We start from the raw sequence: 23699 nt of genomic DNA on the forward strand, positions 1-23699 counted from the left end.
TATGCCATCTGTTATTTAAAAATGTAGGGTTGATTGTAATACCTTCTTTAATTTTTAAAACTGGGGAGAGTAAAGATTTGAAAATTAAGAAGCTATTTGCTAGATGCACAAAGACGTTTCTGTAGGTCCATGGGGATTTGGTTCAGTCTCCAGGAAACATAGGTAATATATCACAATTATTCCTGCCTATGCCTTATATATATTCTGACTTCATGCAGAATCACAGATAGTTGAAAGTGATAAAGTTAGTGAATCTGTTGCCTGTAACTGGTTTCTTTCTCCATTGGTGCTTATTGCTTTTTAATGTGCATTTGACAAACAGCACTTTGGTTTCTATTTCCTTCTCCCTAATGTAGTCATTTGAGGAACTTTATGGTGGGCTCAGTTAAAGTCATGTCTTTCCTGAAAAAGATGCCTGGAATGATTGCAGTTCTTTCTTTTCCCACAATGCTACCCCCAGAAAGAGGTAACATTCTACCTACTTGTCTTGCCTATAAACCTGACCACCTCAACAGCAAAGCAAATAGTACAGTGACATCTTTGCGACTGTGGAGTATATACTATATATACTAAAACTATAAAGTGTGCAACTAGCTTACAATCATGTCCTTGATCATTTCCAAAAAATAAAAATAAAAAGGAAAGAAAGGAATTATTTATTCCTTAATGTCATGGGGTTGGGAAGAAAATGAATATTTCTGCCCTTCTCTCACTTAATCTTATTTTTATATTATATATTAGCAAAGAAGAGAGTCTTATGTAGGTGAGTATGCCATTTAGGCCGCTATTTTATACTCATTTCCTATGAACAGGCTATCCAAAATCAAATGAGGCTTATTTTGAGTAGATATTATTATAATAGGATTACATAAACAGAGTGATTTCTGCAGTAAGCATCTTTCCATATAGAGCTTGCACTGAACATGAGCTGGAAGCATGATAATGTATGACTCAAGACTGGGCAGAAATGTTCATGAAAGCGTCTTCCTGAAGACACCTGCATTGAATTCCTGGAGACTGACTCTTCTTTAACATTTCCAGTATAATTTGCCAGGGAGAGAAGGCTGAACACCATGATTTGCAGCTGCAGAGCCTCTGTTAAAAGCAGTGAGGCATTCCAGGGAGTTCCAAATATTCAAGAATTGCTTAAGAAGAAGACTACTTTGGAGGAAATTGCTGCTTCCTGCCAAGGTGTCTCCAATCGGGCGGCAGCAATCAAGGTAAAACGGCATGTTGTTGATCAACTGCAATTCTTACACAGGGCAATTCTGGCTGTCCTCGGAAGAAAGAGTACAAAAAGATTATTAAACCTGATGTAGCAAAGCAGTTCACATATATGTTTGATTTGAATTAGTCCTCTAGGAAATGCCAAATGATAAATGGAACTTAGCTCTAAAAGCGTCATCTGAACCAGTGAAGGAAATAATTTATCATGGGATGTTCTATTGTTGCAGAAAATTATGATTAAACTCTATTGATTTTGAAGAGTCTTATGGGGTGAGGCTGTTACTTCAAAATGTTTCCTGGGACTTATTAGAATGCTGGTGTTTGAATCCAAGCAGTTTCCTAGTCCATAGGGATCTTGTTTGACCCTTTAGGGGTTTTATTCCTCCAAATCTCCAAGGAGTTACATACTTTGACAGCTTTTTGGTATCAGTGGATGCCTGAATCATAAATGCTAGCATAGGCATTAATTCAAGGAAGCTGTATTTGGAGAAGTGTGCTTCAGACAATTTGCTAGCTATATTGGTTAACAGTTCCCGGTGGTATTTCTTTGCTATGCAGCTTAATTGGGAGGCAAAGTCTGAAAAAAATGGATCCATCTCCATTATTGCTAATATGTCAACTCCTAACAAGTGTGGCTGAACTTATGATTTGCAAAACATGTAGGAGAGTGGGCTCCAGGGGCCCTGATAAACACTGGCATAAACCATTGCATTTGATTTACTCTCATCTAGAAAATATTTTTAAAAAATCTTGCATATATTGTGCTTGTTTTAGCAATATAGTTATGCACAATCTTTCATATATTTATTTATCTTATTGATATATCCATGGTTCCAGGAATGATTAAGATTAGATACCAATAGCCCCCACCTCGCTAGGCTTTCATGAGGCACTTAAAAAATCTAGCAGCTTCCAAGCTTTTGGACCAGGTGTCATCAGAATCTGCTTGCTGATTATTGTAGATGTATTCTTGATTACTAAATGGGAAATATTTTTGAAGCTTGGTGATTTGAATCACTGTTGATTGTGAAATTCTTTGTGCTCTCTGAGTTTGTTTGTTTGTAAATTTCCCAACTAGGTAACTTCAAAAATGTTAGAGTTAGGGAAAAGAAAGGTTAAACAAAAAGAAAAAAGAAAAATAAAGGGAAATAAAGGGAAAGGAGGGAAAGAAGAATGTCACACTTTTTTTGGGTATAGATCAGGGGTAGGCAACCTTGGCTCTTTTATGACTCGTGGACTTCAACTCCCAGAATTCCTAAGCCAGCACAGCTCACTCAGGAATTCTAGGAGTTGAAGTCCATGAGTCATAAAAAAGCCAAGGTGGCCTACCCCTGATATAGATACAGATGTAAAATACATTAACCTCTAAAATCAACAATAATACACTTGTATTTCTATATTCATAAACAGTTCTAATTCTCAAATCCCAAAATTAAATTTTCGAAAGCAGCGTTTTCTAAGTTGAAACAAATTAGACAAAGTTTTTTCTTTAATCAGAGGAGTGAATTTGACCATCTCAGCCAATTCCATTAGCTTCACCATCTATTCTTCTGTTGTAAGAATGTATAAGTCTTTCCATCGCTGTGCATACCAGACTTTCACTGCTGTTGTCATGTATAGAAACAGAGACCCGTTTTTTCCTTTCAACCTCTTATCCGTCAAACCGGGTCTTCCCCCCCTCTCCTCCCCCATTTGTCCGTCTTGCCAATTTTCTGTGTCCTCCTTTGCACGTCCAGGTATCTGGTAATTCTAGAAACTTAGAGATTACCCCCTGCTTTCTGTGTTAATAAAGCCACAAAGACATCGATGAACATCTTTCTGGAGTTGTAAACGGATAGAAAAGAAATAGTGTCCACCACAACAAATGATAAAGAAAATTAGGAGAGAGCTCAGGGGTATATAAAAAGGAAAAGAATTGCAGGAACTTCTTTTAAAAATATTTCTGAGCAAATATTAATATATCTATACTGCATTCCTGGTGGTTTCTTTGTTCTATGTGCACCTGACTGAACAAAAAGCAATCTAATTGTGATCATTTTTATAGAGGCAGATAAAAGTCATTGGAGCCTGCCACAGCTTTGTTGTCCTCCCCTTCCACATACACACCAAAATAAAAACAAAAAACATATACATAAACACAGACCAATCAGTCACAACACTGTCAGAAGGTCTAGTGATTTATTGATAATGTATATTTTAGTGTTCTGCATTACTTGTACATTACCTTGGAAAGGTTTGTATCCTGAAAAAAGGGTACAAATAACTACAACGAAGAAATGAGAATAACCTTTTTTATGTTATGTTGTAAAAGGAGCAAAACAAAATCCCACAGAAATAAACAGAGGTTGCTTCTGAGTATACAGCAGAGGTTTATTCTGTTAAGCATGCTAATTATGAAACCCCTTGCATTAAAAATACTCCTTAACACATGAAAGAATAGCAAAAAAAACATATATGAAGTTTTTATGTAACAGTAGAAAAGAAAAAAGATAGATATAAGAAAGACTAAATATAGAACCCCCTCGATTGGATATTGTATTTTTTTTGACTGCCCTTGAGAATTTCATACAGGCTGCTTTTAGAAATAGATCTGTTACTGGTATTGTAAGCAGCTCCACATCTGGAAATAACTTCTTACAGATTATTTCCTTCCAAATAGTAAAGGGGAAGATGTACCACAAACACCTATGAAACAAAAATGTTTCCAGTTAAAATAGGTTCTGTTGTTTGGAAATTAAATCAATACTGACCCCCCCCCCCACACACACAAGATATCTCTGGGAGAAATGCTTGTTATCCACCTGATTATGAATGATACCAACTAAGAGGGGGGAAAAAATCAATACAGTGACCAACATAAGGAACAGTAATAAAATGATGAAGAGAACAAACCCAGACACAATAGAGTCTGTATTTTACTTGCTTTACTTCCTAATATAGTCTGCTGGTATATTTACAGAAAATCTGGGTACCGATATAGCAACACAACGAATGAAGGTGAGCACATATGTTTTGAGATTATACAAATCTGTGTGATGAAGCACAAATCTTGATTGTACCCCCTTCAAGCGCCTTAAGGATACAAATCATACAATTTATAAACACAATCTGGATTAGATTATACCAGATATGTCCCTTTTCTTCCCTTCCTAGACTCTTTTTCACAGATTGGGCATGAAGAGATTATGAAAACAAAAATACCAGATTATACAACTGATAATTTTGATTTGAACCAAAAGGGTCAGGCTGAATAATGGGAATTAGTTTGCATCCACTTTGCATTGACACCTTTGCTTATCTGTTGGAATAAATCATGATTTATTAACAGTGCTGTGTCAAGGGCATTTTAAGTTGAAAATTCTTGACAATTATTATCAGGAAGCAAACTATTTGGGGCAGACCGAAAAAGAACTCAATCCATGAGGTGTGGTGTCTGATCCATGCCTAGAGACCAATGTGGTATGAGAACCATCCTGTGACAATATTTGGCTGCTTTTCAAAATAAATTAAGGAGGCACTAGATAATTAATACTTTCCAAAAGTATTAATTATTATAATGTATCCATCTTATGCAGCATGATAAGGGGGTAAACCTTGCTGAACTCATATACATTTCCTTCCAGGGTGTCATTCCTTTCCTTAACCTCATGCTGTATACAAAATTTGACTGTATGAAAATTTTAATTTTATTTTAAAGCTGGAGACAGTTTTGCATACTCAGTCTTCTTCTCCACCTTGGAAGCATTTCCCTTTTCCTCAGAACCTACCACCAAACTCATTCTCCCTAAGGATAAAGCTGTCTCTGCCTAGGAGAGGAGTATTTTTTTCCCCTCAATAAGTTCTATTTCATTAGGATTGGGTTCAGCAGGCCAACCTCAATAAGTCTTCTAGTTCTATCTTACAAACTTCTAGGTTGTTCCCGAGAGAAAGGATCGAATGCAATGGAGAGAAAATTGGCTTTATTTTTAACTTACCATAATAACAATGGCATTTACAGTATGTGCTGTGCCTGAGCACTATCTTTGACTCATCCTCTTGGTCAGGGGTCTTCAAACTTGGCCCTTTTATGACTTGTGGACTTCAACTCCCAGAATTCCTCAGCCAGTGTGTCCTCAGCCACAAGTCATAAAAGGGCCAAGTTTGAAGACCCCTGCTTTTGGTTCTTTGTTTTTTCAAACAAAGCATCTGCTCCATGGCTTGGCTTTTATTGGTATTGTTGCTGTTGTTGTTGGTGGTGGTGGTGTTTCTCCTTTGAAGAAACCTGATATCTCTTGAGTATAGCTTCACTAACCAAGCTTCTCTCTTACATGAACCATTAATATTTGGAGCTGTGGTCAAGAGATTAGAAAAGAAAGAGTTACTCTTAATAAAAACCCACCTGGTGGCTGAATCAGTAGAAATTAAATTAACACTGGAGTTTCAATTCAACTTGATTGTAAGTTTGGGTCTGCCTTGCTTTGTTCACTCATTGTGTCTGATTGCTGTCTCAGGAAATCAATAGTATGAATTCAACTGGGAACTGAAATGACATGAGTTCAATGCCTTCTGAGCAAATACATTTTCCTGAAGCAAAGGATTCACTTTCCACAACCCTGCAAAAAAAATGGAATTGTTCACCAAAATATAAGGGAATCAGTATGGAAGGTTTGGATAACTTTTAGGAGGTGCACAAGTTATTTACCTATATATTATAAATGCCCTCATAAAGTTTTACTGGCCGTATTTTGAATGCAGTATATGAAAAAGAACAGCTTGTAAAAAGTCTAGAGTATTCTTAAGGAGTTATTGCAAATGTATTGGCTAAAAAAAAGTAAAGAAAAAGTATAAATGCCTCCCCTCTTTTTTCCTAATAAGCTACTAAATTACTGAAAATTAAATTAAAAGCTGTAAAATTATTTTCCTATGGGAATAGTAATTGAAAATAAACATTATGAACACCCCATGCTTTTCTGGTAATGTCTTTAAAATGCAACTTATGAACATAATGACAAATTTCATTGAGACGGTGGCTGCCGTTTTGTATAGTTTCTTTTCTTTTTATTTATGGAGCCGGGTCTATTCCTTCGTGCTAATTGAAGATACTGAATTTCATCCAAAAATAGCATTTCATTTTTTTCTTTCCTGAATACAAAAGTCTACTGTATTATTCAACAGTGCTGAACAGGAAGATTTGTAGTGCGTTTCCTATAATGCTCAACTTGGGGAGATCAATGGCATTGGGTGAAGTGCAGCCAAAGGAGGGCATTGAATAAAACCCGCCTGAAAGCTAAATGTATCATGATGTTGGAAATTCATAATTGCATCACACCAGGAAACTTTCTCCTTTTTTTATTAAAGCAACCATGAAGAGGTGATATTTGCAGCAGGGGTTCGCTTCTTAACCCAACCCAAATCAATACAAAGCTGCCCAGTTATAAAAATGTAGCCTAGCGCCAACTCACATCTGTATTAGGGTGTTTTTCTTCAACTTGTGTTTCTTTGATTTCTCATAAAAAGCTGGCCTGATGGATTGTGTTTCATATGTAGAAAAGTGGAATAAACTTGTTTTAAATATGTTTATTTAATACTTTGTTTTGCCTGGCTTTAGCCCTCCCCCTCTTAAAAAAAGCATTAATTTATGTAGTTGGCTTTGTATTTTCTGCTGTGTTTATCCTGGTGATTTTATTATTGCATTTCAGCTTGCTATACAATATTCTTTTTCCTTTAATTACATGATGCCTGGAGACTTCGGGTCGTAGCTGTTTTATAAATGTTAATAACAAAAAATAAATAACAACAGGGCTTAGAATTGCTCTATAAGGCAGCAATTCCATAAATATGTACCTTTGAGTAAGTTCTCTTCAGTACAATAGGACTAATCTCTATATAACAATCCAGAGATTTGAATAAGTAAATGCATCTGAATAAATAAATCCTAAACATCTTTCAACATATTTGTGGACATGAAGGGGGAAGGAGAAAGAATTGGGTTTTAATTGGCTGATGGAAAAGCACTATATGAGATGCACTTGAATTTCAGCATACTTTGCCTCTTTGTGAATTTTTTTATTTCATTGAACCATATAAATGGTATGGAGCATATTTTTCTATCTTCCTCCTATTTATTCCCATTGCTTATTATTTATCCTTTTTAATATATTAGTATTAAGTGGATAAACAGCTTTGAAATTATTTATTGGTATACAGTCCACTAAGCACAATAATGACAGTTTTAAATCTTGGTGATGCTGATTAGAATCATTTTATTTTAAATGCATTTGCTTCTTTTATTTTTACCATTTTGCTCTAAACTTTTACAAATTAGGATTTTTAATAGTTATTTTCCTTACTATATTAGCCATTCAGTGAAGAAATTTGCCATTTTTTTCCATTTGAATTGTGACATTAATTGAAAATGACTTTCTGGAAATAAAGTAAATCAATAATTTCTTATTGTTATTGCTATAACAGACTTTATGTAAGAGATTGTCCAGTAGGGAAACAAACCATTTAAATGAAGTATTCAAGTGTACATTGAACTGTTTAAATGCTGCACAGGAACAATTAAGGACAATTTCTGTTATGCAGAAAACAAATAAGAACTCAGTTCTTGATAGTCATTTATCTGCAGGGGACTATAGAGGAGATGATGGGTTTATGGGATGACTCCCTCTATGTACTTATTTTAACAGGTATCCACAAAGATAAATATGTTACACATTAGGGTGAGTGTGAGACATGATAAGCTTGACCCAGCAAAACAATTTTGTGTTCAACCAACAAGTGATTTGAATTGAATTTTATTATGGCAAATGCAATATAGATCATTGCCTTTGATCAACCCCAGATTTTAAGGATTTTAAAATATTAAGAATTTTAAATATTAGTGATGAAGTGTCTTCCCTTCCCCTGTGTTCAGCTAAATCAGCTAACAGTCGGAAGATATTATGCCTGTTTCCAAGTCAAATTAAAAGTTATTAACATAACCCATTACATTCTTGATGATATTGGCAGGTCAACTCTGCTCTCAATCCCAGCTTCCCAACCACGTGTTCCAATCTTAAGGAAAGCTCTTCCTCCCATCTTCCTTATGTACCTTTGCAGGCATGGATCGTATTAAGTCATCCAGTCCCTACTTTCATTACATGGTGCAACTATAATGCCTGCAGTTATGAAATCACCAGTAGCCATTCAATCTTACTTTCACCAATGAAAAGTCATTCCCATAAAAGCAAACCATATGCATTGAGCCCTGAGAAATATATTTTCTCAGAACATTTGATATCTGGATCCCTTGAAAATAGATTACCCATACTCTAGAAATGAAGTGGTATAAGAGATCTGTAATCCTCATTTGTGGAAAAGCTAGGGAACACAACAGAAAAAGGTTAAGCCGATGGGATCATGTGTTTTGATGGAATTAAGTTGATGGGATCACGTGTTTTGAATGACTATTATTATGATTAGAGTCAGCGATGAATCTACATGCCACTATTTACATTATTTATATTTCTTTGACACAGTGACTTTTGAACTTCTCTGCCATATTTTTTAGCAGAGAAATTGGGCAGTTTATCCAAATGCCTCCAAGGAAAGAAGGCATTCTCCCCCCCAAAAATTTCAAAGACATGTACCCTGCTTGGTGGTGTTAGTAACTTTGCTACGTCTCATAGGAAGAATTACTTATGAGGAGGATAAATATTGTCTTGAGATTTAATGGATATATAAGAATTCAGAGTTCATGAATTGCATCATTAGAGAAGTTACAGCACTACAAGAAGGACATTCCTTGAAGCTTCAAACTAGTGATTTTATGGTTGGGTTAACTTTGATTAAATCACCTCATCAAATCAGATGCATAAACCCAAGCAGAGATCTGCTTCAAAACAAGTGAATTAAATAATTCCAATGTATTTTGGAAATTCAGCGGCTTTCCTGTTGCTTTGGGTTTTTTTTACAAACAGTATGCAAGTGGCAACTTCAGTTCTATATAAGCTGAATCAAGTGTATATATGATGGAGGTCTCTGATGCTGGCAGTTAGCCAATGAAATGTATCCTCTCATTAAACTCTTTCCATACCAGAGCTCTTTTCAGGCAGCAAGACTAGTATTTATTTGAATTTCAGTCATTTTCCCCAGCTTACAGCATTTTTAAAGTGGCCAGCTAGTTTTCTTTTCACTTGTATTAATAGAATGTTGTATCTCCATTTTAGTCCAGCCAATCCAACTGGAAGCTCAGCTCAACTCTCAGTAGGCTGAATATAAGATCAAGCTTGTCCTTAGTTTTAAATATAAGGCTTTTTCCTATGCCCTGTGCTGCTTAAAATTTTTACTCAATGACTTGGATAGAGCAGTTGAGAGGGAATACATATATAGTTTATAAAACAGGGTAGGTGACTTATACTTTAGGTCAGGGTTAGGTTTAGGGGTCAATATTGGTCCCCAGTTTGACTATCCATTACTGTTGTTGTTGTTGTTGTTGTTGTTGTTGTTGTTATTCGCTAAAGCATTTATTAAATGTTTGTATAATTTTGAGAATCAATGAACAATCTGAACCCTCAATAAATGGAGCTTAGGGACCCCTAGTTTGTATGAAAGAGAAGAGGTTCAAATAGAAAAGGCTGGAGGTATGAACTGAAATTAATAGGATGGTATTTAACTTGGACCAATCTAAATTCTGCATGTTGGTAGGAAAAACATAAAGCACAAGGAAGGAGACCTGGCTTCACAGTAGTACATGTGAAAGGGCTCTGGTTATCCCTGCTGATATGAAGTTAAAGATAGGAAAGCAGTCTGATGTAGCTTCTTAAAAGGCAAATGTGGTCTAGAGATACAGAGAAATCAGTTCCTGGTAAGAGATTCTGTTTTCCTGTATTCTGCCCTAAATCAGACTCCTTTGGGAATTCTGTATCTGATTCTAAGCACTATGGTTCAAAAAGGACAATGACAAATCAGAGTGCAAGTGCAAAGGAGGGCAATCGGAACAGTGAGATGTTTGGATAAAAATCTTAAAAATTTGGAGAGTTATCACACAGAAGAGGGCAAGAACTTATTCCCTTCAGAAGTCGAAGCCAGAACCAAGGGGTTAAAACTACAAAGAAGGCGATGTTTGATTTCTATGATTCTTTCCAATTGTAGTATTCTATGAGAGTCTGCCTGAATAATGCAGGATTAAATTATCTGAATTAATGAGTGCTAAGATAACAGCACAGACAAGGGCATCAAACTTTTGTGGCTGTAAAAATAAGAGTGGGATAGTGAGGCTGCTTTTTCTCCATCAGCCTTTCTTTGAATCCTCTATAGCACTATATCGCTTTGTGCCATTTTGCTTTGTCTGTCTTTTCTGACAAACACAGACTATTCCTAGGAATCCACCATGATGACATAATTGAGTCCTATCAGAGATGAGAAGATCTGTCCTTGGCAAGACAAGACTTTCTAATCAGCCATGAAGTTTCTTTGTTCCCTTTGATCCCTGGTTTTCAGGGTTGTCAAGAAAGCTAGCTGAAATTATTGAAAAGCTGTATATTTAATAATTTAATTAACAAATGTGTACAGCCATCCAATGAGCACACGGATAATTCTGGGTGGCTTACAACATTAAATGTTTCAGCCTAGCACTCATTCACACTGAAATTATTGTAATAGCCATATTAGTGAATGAGGAAGGAGGGATTTGCAAGTTTCCCAATGGATTCAATTCATAGGTTTCCTAGAACAGTGCTCATTGCCAATAATGTTAAAAGAATATAAAGATAAAATGAAGTGCCAAGAACGAATGTTCCTGCATACATTACAGACCAAAGATTATCTCATTTTGAAAGCTTAACCTTTGGCTCTGGTTAACCTGACATTTCAACCAATGGCTGTATTTTTGTCAGGATGACTCGAGACAATTATTGGCTTTAAAACATAGATCTTTGCAACCCCCACATGAACAATCTGTCCTTTTAGGAATGCCAAGATATCAGCTGCTTTTTATGTTTCTAAAGTTCTGCAGAGAACTTTGCTGATAAATAGATTTGCATTAGTGGAAAGGATAGTTCTTATTTGTTTTATATTAAAAAGATTAATTATCTGAGATCATAACATCAAACACAGCAATTTTGTTGTGTACACTATTCTGCTCACTATTAAACTTTGGATTTGCTTACAGAACATGGAGACACATTGAGGGTCAGTAGGCTTTGGTGAATGAGCTGTAATTTGCGTAAATTTTTCTGATTTAATTCAAGCCTGCCATCTGAGATTGGATGCCAAAGTGATTGAGTTGTTTATGACACCAGATTCATTTTAAAAAAACAAAAAACAACTTGTCCATAAGCTATAAGTTTCTGCAGTTGTTTTGTTATAGTTTAGAGTGGGATTAAAATAGCAAGGATGGTAGATTTATTTATTAATTTTATTTATATGCTGCTGATTTTGCAGACTCTTTAAAGAAGATCTGGAAAATTTCATCTGGTTATTTTCAGGATTACATTGCTGTATATACACACACACAAATGCATAGGGGATTACAATGATATGGATAAATAAAATTTGTATGTCTAATTTATATAATTGGCCATCTCACCAAAAGCAAATCTGTCTTCTATATATGGAAAATATCCCCTTGAATAGCTATACTCCATTTCAATGTTTCTGAATGTTGCATGCACTTAGATAAAGTGGTGGAGCTTTGATTTTTTTTATTGTAATAGCCATTTTACCTATTTTGACCTCTCCCACAGACACCTCTGATAAGTACAGCTCAACAGTTTCCAAATTTTCCAGCAACAATGTGTGATAATGGAGAAGATGTTCTATTTTCTTATATGTGATGCAGGTGGCACAAAGCTCTGTTTTTTTGCATCGTTTCTGCACAGCTCATTGAATGCATAGCCTGGCTTTTTCTGCTTGTTTTTTGAGACACTACTGTAAAATGTACATATTAATCTTGATTTTAAGACTCTTCTTTCAGACAGTACACACAAATGTATTGAGTGATTTAAGTTGGTTTCTCTCTGTTTGTAAATGTAGTGTTCTGTGCTTGCCCAGGGCAATTCTAACATCCACATCTTGATAAGAAACATTTTTCAAAGTATCCGGCTAGCAGAATATTTGCAACTTACTCATGTGTGCCTGCAATGCTGTTGCTTCCATCTCCTTTTCCTTTCTTTTATAGAAAGGAATAATACGAACAAGATATTAAGAATCTCAAAAATTTTGCTAGAATTATAATGAAAATGCCAGTGGTGTTCTGCCTATTAATCTAAAATTAGTTTTATCTGCTCTGTCAAGTGTAGGAAGGAGGAAAACTAGTTAACAGTAAGGTGTACAATTATGTAGACCCAAAGGTGAACCAAATTTATAATAAACAAATGGTCACCAGTCCTAGGTAAGCTTCAGAAACAGAAACTAACTAGATCAGGGGTGTCAAACTCGCCATGTCACGTGACATGTCATGATGTATTGTGACTTTATTCCCCTTGCTGTGGGCCAGCAGTTTGATACCCCTGTACTAGATGGCCCATTCTTTCTTTAGCTTTTTTGCAGATGTGGCATTTGCTGTCTGTTCTTGTATGCATTTGTTCTTAAACAAATCATTGCAACTTCATTTAAGAAATATAGTTCTGTATGTAATTTTTGATGATAAAGGGAAGTTCTTAAAGTAACTTGTACCATTAAAAATAAAGCTGCTTCTAATATATTTTATATGCAACTTTAAAAAACACACTTTCACTGCTTGTTTTTAAAATGCACCTTGTAGTATTAATTTTTTTTAGTTCATTGTGGTTTGTAGCATTTCATTAATTTTGAGAGATCACGCTCCAGAAATCCGTGGCAATTTCTTTCACATCTATACCTCAGTTTTTATATTCTTTTTGGATTAATATAAGATTGAGGGCAATAGAAGGGGATGACAGAGCATGAGGCGGCTGGATGGAGTCACTGAAGCAACAGGTGTGAGCTTAAATGGACCCAGAAGATGGTAGAGGACAGAAAGGCCTGGAGGAACGTTGTCCATGGGGTCATGATGGGTCAGACACGACTTCGCAACTAACAACAAAAAGTGGCTTTCATGCTCTGATCAAAGAGCAGTTGGGAGATGATAGCTAATCTTGGGAATTATGGCTTTACCTTTTAATAGCACAATAATTGCTAAATAACTTGAGTTGGAATGTTCAGACTTCCAAACTGGTATATTTCATCAATATCTCAGACTACTATATACATTTTTAGTAATATCTACAATATTCTTATCAGTCAGAGATCCAAAAAACTATTGCACAGGTTAGTAATGTGTGAATACTAATCTCACCTGATTCTTAATTTTGAAAAATATTAAAACTTCTGGTCTTTGCTAAGAGTTCTGGAGAGAGGAAAGGCACAAATTAAAGCAGATTACTGCATTTAAGTACTTTGGGGTGACTTTCCCAACTAAGGGCACCCGGAGTGTAGAGCAGCTAGCTTTCAGGTCTACAGAACTATTAAGCCCTTCCTATATACAAGTAGAGAATCCCTGAGGCATAAAAACCTTTTAGGCCAATGATGATGATAATGATGTTATCCATTCAGACTAACAGAATAACAGAGTTAGAAGGCACCTTGGAGTCTTCTAGTCCAACCCCATGTTCAAGCAGGAGACCATACTATTTCAGACAAATGGCTGTCCAGTATTTTTTAAAAAAACTCTAGTGATGAAGCACCCAGAACTTCTGAAGGCAAGCTGTTCCACTGGTTAATTGTCCTCACTGTTAGGAAATTTCTCCTTAATTCCAGGTTGCTTCTCTCCTTGATTAGTTTCCATCCATTGTTTCTTGTCTTGCCTTCTGGTGCTTTGGAAAATAGGATGATCTCCTCTTCTTTGTGGCAACCCCTCAAATATTGGAACACTGCTATCATGTCACCCCTCATTGTTCTTTTCATTAGACTAGCCATGCCCAATTCCTGCAACTGTTCTTCGTATGTTTTCTCTTCAGTCCCCTATCTTTGTTTCTTTTCTCTGCACTCTTTCTAAAGTCTCAACATCTTTTTTTATAATGTGGTGAGCAAAACTGGGATGCAGTATTCCAGGTGTGATCTTACTAAGGCTTTATAAAGTGGTACTAGTACCACCTTTTGGCAATTGTATGGGCCAGATCTCTCCACATCTTCCATTCTTACACTACTTCTTTGAATTGTTTTATACTTTGGCTGGTGTCAAGTTTGATGGAGTCCAGCCACTGTGTTCTTTTGTGCCTTTGTTTCCTTTTACCACTAACTCTTCCAAATATAATTGCTTTCTTCAGTGAATTCTCCCACATGACATGGGCAAAATAAGTGAGACTTTGAGACCAAACCACTGGTTCAAATCCTTTATGATGCACAAATAGGGATTTATGTGAGGAAAGATGCACCTGAAACAACACAAACAAAATTTTTGAGATCAATCCTTGTTGCACCCAAAGAAAAAGCAATTGCTAATTAAGTCTTGAGACAGGAATTCCTGCAATCCAGGTAACATCTTGGAGGGGGATGATAAACTACTAGCTGAAAATCACACCCCTTTAATTTTAATAGACAATTTTTCTTCTCCCTGGAAATAGACCATAGAGCAGAAGTTGGCATTACTGTATGATTACTTATTTCATTTGGATATGACCAAGTTAAAAAAAAAACTCACCCAAAAATAAGGTATACAGAGTTTCAGTTAATAGGCTACCCCAGCATGGCAGAAATTGGATAAATAAGGACATTTAGGAACCAGCAAAATATCTACAAAATCTTAACTTCCCAACCTGAGGATAGCATTTTTCAAAGCCAAGTATAATATCTTACCCATCTGCACTGCTGCAAGATGAAGACTCCAAAATCCCATTAATTGACTGTACCTCTTTATGTCCACAAGGAGATTGAAACCATTTCATATATATTATTACATTATAAATTCTACAAGGATATTAGAGTTGCTTATATTCTGCCCCAATTTGTAAATTTCCTGGAAGGTCAGAAAATTTCTATCTTCTAGACCAGGGGTGTCAAAATCGCCATGCCATGTGACATGTCGTGACATTTTCCCCCTTGCCGGAGCTGGGGAGAGCGCGGCTTCCACATGACACATTTGGCCCACAGGCCGGAAGTTTGACACCCCTGTTCTAGAAGATCTGAATCTCTTGTGCAGGAGCCAAATGATGTGTTGTCACAATGAAAATAACATGTTACAAAAATAATTACTTCTGTTTTATTTATCAATCTAATACCTACTGGCTATCTTGTCTTTAGAAAATACACATTTTACTTCAGAGATTGTAACTTTTCAGATTTATATTTGCACAGGTAAAGTAATGCACCATTATGGTAATACACATCACGTTTTTATGTGTTGCTTTATCTTTGTCAAATACATTTGTCTCATTTTATTTTGATGTTTTGTTTTGTTTTGCTAATTATTGACCAAATATACAATATTTCACTATTCATGTCATAGCAGGGTATAAAATGATCTGAGTTGTTTCTCTTGTCTCCTTTTACTACTCAGTTCTCACATACAAAAGCTTAAGGTTTATGTGTAGTGATGTCATAGTACATATTTTGTCATTTTTCTTTCACTGTGATTTATATTTATTTATTTGTAAAATTTATTGGCTGCCCATCTTACCTCATGGTAACTTTGGGTAGTTTATAGTCAGAAAAGATAAAAAACTATATAAACTAAAAACATAAGTTAGTACAAAATGTCAAACATTACAGTGCAGTTAAAAGATGGGGACAGCAGGAGCATGATTTAGCTTCAGATACCTTTGACTGTATTAGTTTTTAATGGAGCCAATATTTACTTATAGTAATGGAAAGCTATGGCAGACTTTATGACAATGTTTACCTCCTGAACATACTAAAACCTAACAGTCAAATTATTCTTAGAGTGAAGTTAATTTCATTCAGTTCAGTAAGCATTATTTCTGACTAATGGCCTAATCCTAGTCATATTTTCTTCATGTTGTATTGATTTTTAAAAACATTTACTTCCAAGCAAGTTGCTTAGACTTATAACAAAAGTGTTCATAGACTAACAAAACCAACCTTAATGGATTTGTTTAGCAGAGAAACACTCTGAAGAGTAGTGAAGTCCAAGAGTTAAATGCATAAATTAAATCAAGTCTTTCGAAGCACGCTCCATTACGGAATAAATATCTCTGGAGAATCACAATAAGCTTTTTCTATAGAAAGTCAGGGAAGTGCTTCTCTTGATCTTCCAAGCATTTTGAAACATTATTGGCATTCTAGCAATGTGTCAGAATACAATCTGTGAGGATCAGTGCTGCTCACGTCCCTTGAATGTTTTAAATTGGACGAAAAGTAATTATACACTTCCAAACATAATGTTTAAGATTTTGAAGGGAGAGCTTTATAATGAATGTTTTCGTTTTTAAACCTCCAAAATTCTCTTCAGATGCATTCAAGGAATTAGAAGCATAGAAGTTTTGAATGGGCCAGATTGAGATTTCCTAGGCCTAGTCATTAATTATTGACTCGTGACTTCTCTGGCCAAAGCTTTGTTTTGCCAGCATTAGATACATTTATGTTAGTGTGGTCCCTTCATCTGGGCTGCTGTATGAAGATCAGTCAGGTATTTCATTGATTCAAAATCATAAACACAGTCTACTAATTGGTATTGTAAGGGCTTACTCTGCCAGCATTAAAACAAACAAAAAAAGGTCATTGCAGTCCGGTTAGTTTCTGAATGCAGTTTGAAGTGTTAACCTTGATATTGCATTAACAGCACTTTCTTGGTACTTCTGTCCATGTGTGGTATTTAATTGCATTATTTTGGAAACCAATGTTTTATGGTTGTGGGTTACCATAAAAGCAGTTTATGAATGTCATGAATAATTGAGTATTAATTATAAAGAAAAATAATATTCATGTGTTTCAAAATGCTTACCCAACTCAGATATATTTATTCATAACTGCTGTATAGATTTGATTTAGGTTTTATATAGGTTTAAAACATAGATAACGTTTATGATGATACAGTGGTTAAGGCTTTGGATTAGGAAGAAAGAGATTAGGTTCATGTCCATCCTCTGCCTTGAAAGCTCACTGTGCGATTTTGGGCAGTCATTATATCTAGCTGAATCTGTACCATAAGTATTGTGTTGTGGGAAATAAAAAAGGTACATATGTCACTTTCATCTCCTGGAATAAAAGTAGAATAATAAAAAATGAACAAATTCTCCTCTTATATTTTAGATGGTCTTTTCATGCAACCCAACTCACTCTTTAAACATTGGTACAGCAAGGAACAGTTCTTTAAATTATTGATGTTTATGTGCTATGCTGTGCTGTGCTAAGCATATGCACATATGATGTGTTGTCTCAAAGGTGCTTTTTCAAAAGGCAACTGGACTTTGTTTTTCCTTGAAGACATTTCACTTCTCATTCAAGAAGCTTCTTCAGTTCTGACTGAATTGTGGAGGTTGAAAGGATTTATATTCCTTGCAGTCATCTGGTTGTTAGCCCTCTTTCTGAGAGCTGTTGAGGCTACTTGGAGGTTTATCTGTGCCCTCAGAGTCACCTGAAAAGTGCAAATGTGTGTGGAACCTTCTTGGAACTGCTGAAAGGACTGATGTAAACAGGAGATAGGTGTTGTTATATCTCTCCTCCTAATGAGAGAGGGTTGTCTCCTGTTTACAACACAGTCCTTTCACCAGTTCCAAGAAGATACCACACAACCATGATCTGGATGGCTGAGAATCTCCACAAACAATTACATGATGTGTTATCATGCTAATTGGCCAAAGGCTAGCAGTGAACAACAGGAGAGGCAGAGACTTATGGATAAAATATCAGATTCCAGAGAAACCCACATTTTCAAGTTCCTTCAAGATGTAAGAATAAGGCAGAATTTGCGTGCCAGAGTTGCTATTGCAAATTGACCAGGACAGAACAGAAGGAATGAATGGATAAGAGAATGATTAAATATAGAAACTTAAAGTGACAAGGGCTCTCAGATGAACATGTTCCAAAGTGAAGGCTCACTTGACTATCTGAAGGACTGTCTTTCCCACTGCAAATCCTAAGCATGCTAAGCATGCTAAGATCTGCAGAAAAAGCAAATCCTTTCAAAGAGGTTCCCATGGTCAAAGTTCTATTCATCTCAAATGCAGGAAGGATTTTTTTCCTCTCTTTTAGATAAGGTATAAAAATTAATTTCTTTCATTAAGCTTTTAATGGCTGATTAATTTTAGTCTTGCTTATTTTTTTAAAAAAGAAAGTTTTGTAACTTTTTTCTAATTTAACATTTATACTTATCTGACTAGAGGTAGTGCTTGGTTAATGGCAGTAACTGGGACTGGGAAGTCCATTGCTAAGTAACTCAGCTGTAAAGCGCAACATCATGTGACTGCATCAATTTACAACAGCAGTTCTGGCAGTCCCAGTTGCCACATGAGGCAAATCCCACAGAGTCGTTAGGTCCAATGTCATGCGATCCCCATTTGTGACTTTCTGCCAGCTTCGCCATTGACTTTGCTTGTCAGAATCTGGCAATGAAGATCACAAGTGGCAGTCATGTGACCACGAGACGTCACAATTGTAACTGCAAGTCAGTTGCTAAGTATTCCAATTGCAATTATGTGATCACAGGGATACTGCAACGGCTGCAAGTGTACGGACCAGCCATAAGTCTCCCCATTCAGTGTTGTCGTAACTTTGAATGGTTGCTGGATGAATGGTACTTATCATTAAATATTTATTTAAGTAGAAAGAAACCTGGTGGTACGGTGGTTAGAATGCAGTATTGCAGGCTACTTCTGCTGAATCCCAGCTGCCAGCAGTTTGGCAGTTTGATTCTCACCAGCTCAAGGTTGACTCAGCCTTCCATCCTTCTGAGGTTGGTAAAATGAGGACCCAGATTGTTGGGGGCAATATGCTGACTCTGTAAACTGCTTAGAGAACACTGTAAAGCACTGTGAAGCAGTATATAAGTCTAAGTGCTATTGCCATTGCTGAAATAATGATAGCACCTGAAGTAGAGTTCAGCATGCTACAGACTTAAATGCAAATTCATTTATCAGGTTTGTGGCTGATACCTAATGCTAATGAGGCAGAGAAGAACATGCCAGAGGGCTGGGTACCAACTCCCATCCTTAGACCCTTTCAGATGAATATGGTGTGATGACTGTAATGAAAGGGATATTTGGCAGTCAAATATTCTGTCCATCCCTGCAGTAGCTTAGATGCTAAGATCCAGTTTGAGGGACTCATTTATATGTACAAAATGCCCTTTGGGAATGTGAGTAAAGCTGCCAAAGAGATTGCATACATTGTCATCCCTTCCAATGTTATTTCCCTTTTCTTTTGTACACGGTGCATTTGATTTGTTTCAGCAACATCTTGTTAGCATCTCTCAAAAGAAACTCTGTGACCTTTTATGAAAAGAAAGAAAAAAAAAAACCCTTGCATTCAACAGTGGTCTATGAAAAGATGGTGGTGGGCTCCTCCTGAGTAAATAACTTTGGACAAAATAAATAATGCAAGCATCACTGATCACAAAGCTGGCAAAAATAAGGAACAAAAAGGCAGGGTATTGGATTCACTTTTTACAGTTGATTGATTTAAAAAGATATATTCCTTACTCCTCTTATTCATTGTAATTCCCTAGAGAACATTTATTTTCAGCTTTGTAGCAATTTACTATAAAGTATATGCCACAGTACTAAGTCATTCTGGATTTTTTTTTTTAATTGAAAGGTTTTATACAATATACATCCCAAGACCCAGCCCCCTACCCCCCCCCCCCGCTTCCCAGAGCTGAGTACAGGGTTACAAATAAACAATCAAACTCTAAAAAAAACATTACCCAACTATACAAGTAACCAAGTCCATAATGCACTTTAACTCCCTTATAACATAAATATAAACAAATTAAAAATAAACATAATAATATAAACAAATCAATATTGTTAAACCATACTAAAACTAATAAAAATTAAAAAAGAAACTATTAATAATACTCTAAAGTTTACTCATAGGCTAAATGAAACTTTTTACTCCCATATTTATTCTGAATATAATCTATCCATCTTCTCCAAACCGAAATATATCTTTCTTGTGAGTGATCCTTCAAGTAAGCAGAAATTTTTGCCATTTCTGCTAAATTTGACACCTTAAGCGTTCAATCTTCTATAGTAGGCAAAGAGTCTTTCTTCCAATATTGTCCTACTAATAACCTTGCAGCTGTTATAAAATTCAACATCAAATTAGTTTCTTTAGCATCACAATCTACAATAACACCTAACAAAAATAGTTGTGGCGTGAACTTTATCTTTCTTTTAAAAATTTTTTGAATGTTCCACCAAATCTTAATCCAAAAAGCTTTTATATTTCTACAAGTCCACCAAATATGAAAATAGGTTGCATCCAAGCTACCACATCTCCAGCATTGGGGCTGTAAATTGGGATACATATAAGACAGCTTTTTGGGATCCAAATGCCACCTATAAAACATTTTATAAAAATTTTCTCTTAAATTTTGAGCCTGAGTAAATTTTACATTTCTAACCCAAATTACTTCCCATGTATCCAATGAAATCAGTTCTTGAATATTTTGAGTCCATTTTATCATACAATCTTTAACTAAATCCATTTCAGAATCCAATTCTATTAAAACATTATAAATTCTCTTTATGTGGGCTCGATTTGAATCTTTAATCTGTTTTACCAAATTCTCATCCCCTAAAGTAATACCAACCTTTTGATCTAAGCTCCACCTAACCAACAATTGGTTATACTGAAACCAAGACTGTACAGTATTTTCTTGCTTTAACTCAACTAAAGATTTTAATTGTCAATCCTTCCCTACCAATCTAAGTAATTCCTTATAAGAAATCCTATCCAAGTTCACACCCCTAGATACCCCCTCTATCGCGTGTCCAGGAATCCCCCAAATTGGTATTTTATAATTTAACCTATAATAATACTTCTTCCAGACACGCAATAAAGCACTTCTTAAAATATGGGATTTAAAAACCTGATCTACTTTTTTATCATAAATTAGATATGCGTGCCATCCATATAGTAAATCCCATCCCTCAAGAGAAGTCATTCTGGAACTTTTGAAGAGCATCTTATTAAAAGGAAGTTGATCTCTTGTTATAGCCTGACATGGGTTCAAGTAACCTTATTCTGCCATTACTGCATTTGTATTCTGGTAATAAGGGCCAAACTCTTGTCTTACACTATAAGTCTTTAAATACAGAGATTCACCCCTTCTGTAATGTTCTGAATTTTCTAACAAGGCATTCTTTCCTTTAAGGCAGGGTTATGGCTCTGGAGCAGAAAACTCTTTTCATTTTTTTATATATATAGGCAATTTCAGATGATGCTTTCGTAGTGAGGAAACTCAGCTTTGCCTTGATTCTGCAGATCCATTTTTATAAAGTTAATGATGAGCTCAACTCCTAATGGATACGAAAACATAATCATGCAATTTTTTTGGCATCAGCATGGAAGTAGTTAGCATTTGTCTTCTTTTGGCTCACTTCTTGACTTCATAACTTTTGACTGATTGTAGTTCTTATTTTTCTGGCAATTTCCTCTCTAAGTATTAACCAAGTATTAACAAAACCAAATACTGTTGCATAGCTTCCACACCAAGACAAGGTCAGCAAAGGACTACTGCTGCTAATACTACAGTTTTTGTACCAAGGGCAATATGTTGAAATCTACCTTCCAATTTTCCAGCAGTTTTCTTCCTCTGAAAACAGAATTCTGGGTTGTTGTTGAATCCTGGGTAAATCCATATAATAGAAATAAAATAAAATAGTCCGAGCACCAGTATAATATTAAAACAAAAACTGTTTAATACAAAAACTAAAACTAAGCTTTCATCAGCCAACACTGCCGACATCATCACAGCACAATACAAGATTACTGGGAGTCCTTTTTATATTGCTGGACGGCTCTGCACCCGGCTTCTCGATCTAGTCATCGGTCCATCCATTTTCTCTACTTGGTTTGTTCTGAGGTTTTCGCGGGTGTTTGTATGTAGGTCTTTGGTTATTCGGGTTTTCTCCCGCATAAAATTGGAAGTGTCTTGGCGACGTTTCGACGAAATCCCATTCGTCATCTTCAGGCTGGTGCTTTCAGCTTCGTGCTTCGAGGAGCAATGTGCACGAAGCAGAAAGCTGAAAGCACCAGCCTGAAGATGACGAATGGGACTTTGTTGAAACGTCGCCAAGACACTTCCAATTTTACGCGGGAGAAAACCTGAATAACCAAAGACCTACATATATATATATAGCATGAAGCCGAAAAGACCAGCCTGAAGATGACAAATGGGACTTCGTCGAAACGTTGCCAAGACACTTCCAATTTGATGTGGGAGAAAACCTGAATAACCAAAGACATATATATATCTTTTAAAATACTAAAAATGCGAATCCTGGGCATTATGCTAACAAATAAAAGAAAAAACAAACACCAGGATATAATAAGCCTGTTTAATATAAACAAGCCTGTGGTTAAGAAGACGGATGGATTGACAGCCGCCCTCCAAGTGCTTGCACACAATCGTTAAACTTGAGGATCGTAAAACAAACAGTGGAGTCAAAGACAGTTTGCCTGATGCGGAGCAACTCTGTGCGATATGGATTAACACAATCAACGGGCCGATGACTCGCTCAAGGAGCCGGGTGCAGAGGCAGGAGGCTATATGAGCTGCCTTCCCAATTTCCTGCTATTCTAACTCTGATGACGCCGGCAGTTTTTTGGCTGCACGAAAGCTTAGTGACTCTTCTTAACCACAGGCTTGTTTATATTAAACAGGCTGGTTGATTATATCCTGGTGTTCGGTATATATATATATATATATATATATATATATATATATATATATATATATATATGTATATATGCAGGTCTTGGTGTGTTTGGGTCTTTTCCCGTGTAAGATTGAGAGTATCTTGGCGATATAAAAATTTGGATTGCTAACAAAGAATTAAGGGAGAATGGAATAGCTATTTCGAGCTAATTAGCTCTCATCAGCCAAACATACCCTTCTGAGATTCAAACCTGGGCTGCTTGCACTTTAGGCAGCTGTGCTAACCTCTAGGCCACAGACTCTTTCTCACTTTGTCAGCTGTGTCAGGGAGGGATGAGACAGGGGAGGAGAATTACCTTGAATGTTTTTTTGATGCACCCTGTCGGCCCAAATATTGGAGAAAGAAATCTTTTGCCTGTATCAGATTGAGCTGATCTCATATATATATATGAGATCTCTGAGGTTTTGGGTGAACATCCTGGTTTCACCAACTTCACAGATACCCCACACCTTCTAAGAATTTCACCATTTAAAAAAAATAAAGAAAGAAAGAAATTATCCATGTCATGAATTGAGAATAGCAGGGAAATAAATCTAAAATGAATAGTTGGCATCAGTCTAGAAAGTATATTGTATAGATTTTATGTTCTGCTGCTTCAGTGTTGGCAGGTCTTCCATTATATATGAAATGTCCACCTCTTTGACTTAA

The 23699-nt window shown here is 36.0% G+C and overlaps 1 long non-coding RNA gene across 3 annotated transcripts in view; it reads left to right on the forward strand.

The window, feature by feature from the left end:
* The window catches only part of LOC120297360, a 360175-nt gene that overhangs the window by 318589 nt on the left and 17887 nt on the right, over nt 1–23699 (forward strand). The window contains exon 3 of one of the 3 annotated variants that reach the window (XR_005553775.1): nt 1042–1218. The exons of the other annotated variants lie outside the window; for them this stretch is intronic. This is a non-coding gene — a long non-coding RNA (uncharacterized LOC120297360). Of the gene's footprint in view, nt 1–1041; nt 1219–23699 lie in introns of those variants that run through there. 3 annotated transcript variants of the gene reach the window in all.

Source organism: Crotalus tigris, unplaced genomic scaffold (genome assembly GCF_016545835.1).
Source record: "Crotalus tigris isolate CLP2741 ecotype Arizona unplaced genomic scaffold, ASM1654583v1 scf7180000023617.9722795, whole genome shotgun sequence".
NCBI lineage: Eukaryota > Metazoa > Chordata > Lepidosauria > Squamata > Viperidae > Crotalus > Crotalus tigris.